This window comes from Diachasma alloeum, unplaced genomic scaffold (genome assembly GCF_001412515.2).
Source record: "Diachasma alloeum isolate Michigan unplaced genomic scaffold, Dall2.0 Dall_scaffold_00697, whole genome shotgun sequence".
Taxonomy (NCBI): domain Eukaryota; kingdom Metazoa; phylum Arthropoda; class Insecta; order Hymenoptera; family Braconidae; genus Diachasma; species Diachasma alloeum.
Genome location: NW_021680829.1, coordinates 13,395 through 15,295, shown reverse-complemented (window position 1 = coordinate 15,295; position 1,901 = coordinate 13,395). Strand labels below are relative to the sequence as shown.

Genomic DNA, 1,901 nt, shown 5'->3' with positions numbered 1-1,901 from the left:
TTGATTACTCATTTGCAACATTTATGTTTGTCACCAGAAATCACATTGGGATATGTAAAGGCATCGAGGATTCTAACCTCTCAAAGAATGTTATGATGAGTTTAATGTTGAATAACGTGGAGATAATCTTCAAATGACAATATTTACGATTATTTGAAAATTTGTGATAAGGCTGTGTATGATTAATCGACGTGAGTGATCATCAGATAATAAGTTTTAAAAGGATTTACTACAAAAGTGTCGACGAGAGTGCGGGTTTTTTTTGACAAGTTCTGTCAAATGGCACTGAAGGAGAGCAATCAGGGTCAGCAGAATATGAATATCGGTGATGACCTCCTGGGGGACAAGGATCGGCCGATATTCAGCCAGAGGCTGACGAATTGGACGGTGAAGAATGGGGAGAGCCTGAATCACAGTTATCGATGACCTATTGATTATTCTACGAGACGAGGGGGATTTAGACCTTCCTGGGACCGCTGGAGCCCTACTTGGACATGGGCCGGGGTCTTCAGGGCCCCTTCAAGTGCACAAAGTTCCATATGATTCTCTAAATGAGGGGGAATTGGAGAGGATCGAAATTTGGATCAAGAAAGAGGGGTCCAGGGAGTCCATGTGGGCTAACGAGGATAATAATTCTTCAGAGCCACTTCAAAGGAAATTCCAATGGGAGCTCGAGTCTGTCAGAGGCTCATGGCCACTTGTGACGAGTCTTATGGATAACAAAGAGGTTCTGGGGGTCAAACTGCCGCTTTTGTACGTGGATACTTTCAGGAATTTTGATGAATCCATAGCGGATAATCCGGAACAATAAATTACGATGGTAAGGCGTTTTGAGGATTTTTTAAAGGTGATTTGGGGGTTGAGGGAAGAGGGTGTTTTTCAGGCATTGGCAAATAAGCGGTTATTGGGGTAAGGGGTGACTTTGAGGGAAAATGTCAAAAGACGTTTTTTGGGGGGCACTTTGTGAGCTAAAAAAAAGATCTTCTGTTTTTTTTTCGTACATCTCGTGATTTTGGAGATATTTGCATCATTAGGAGAAGGGGAAAATGGAAAATAGGAAGATGAGATGAGTTGTCATGATTTGGGGAGGGGGCGGAGAGATATTTGGGAAATATCTCTGTAACTAGTGGATTTTCGGGGATAATGTTAAAAAACCTTTTTTGGAGGCCGTGAAATTCTCTACAAAAAAGGTTTATTGATATTTTTTGCTCAACCCCTTTGTGCTCAAGATATTCGCGAAATAGTAGGAATCAAATAAAATGAGTCATGTTAATTTGAAGATGAGTTTGTGATGACCTTTTGTGTGAAGCATGAGAGCTAGACTAGGCCAGCAAATAACTATTTAATGTAAATGAGATTAATTTTCTTTTCCCATTTGATCTTTCAATTGTCCTAATTATGTGTCTTGTTTTCACACAAATGATTGATGTTTTTTGTTTAGGTTTTGGAGCTGCATCACTGAGTAACAGCATTGGCAGTATATTATCAGGATTATGGAGAAAAGACGGATAAATTCAGTACATCGCTCGTGGAATAAAAGATCAGAGGAGTCAAGAGACAAAACTTTGGGGACATAAATAATACCTTCAGATATGCCAAAGGTAAAAATCATCATTATTGAACCTATTCAAAATTTCTTTTCTCATAATTGCATTACAGGGAAATCTGAAAGGAAGCTGGGAGACCGTAAGGCAAACAAAAAGGAAGAGGACACCTAGTTCTAAAGTGTTAGAGTGCTTTTTTCCGACTCATAATTTATAAATAAATTAAAAACAGAAAGAATCTACGAAGTCCATAGGAAAAATGATGATGTAAATGAACGTTGCATATATAGGATCATTTTTTTGGATCATAAATAATTCAGTTACATACAAATACACAAAAAGGAGTTTTTTCTCTCA

At 38.5% G+C, this 1,901-nt stretch overlaps 1 long non-coding RNA gene across 1 annotated transcript; it reads left to right on the top strand.

Annotated features, from left to right (window-relative positions):
* The first annotated feature begins 1,453 nt into the window (after positions 1–1,453).
* LOC107044246 lies at positions 1,454–1,901 on the top strand. Its single transcript, XR_001461316.1, has 2 exons — positions 1,454–1,601; positions 1,660–1,901. It is a non-coding gene; the product is annotated as an uncharacterized LOC107044246 (long non-coding RNA).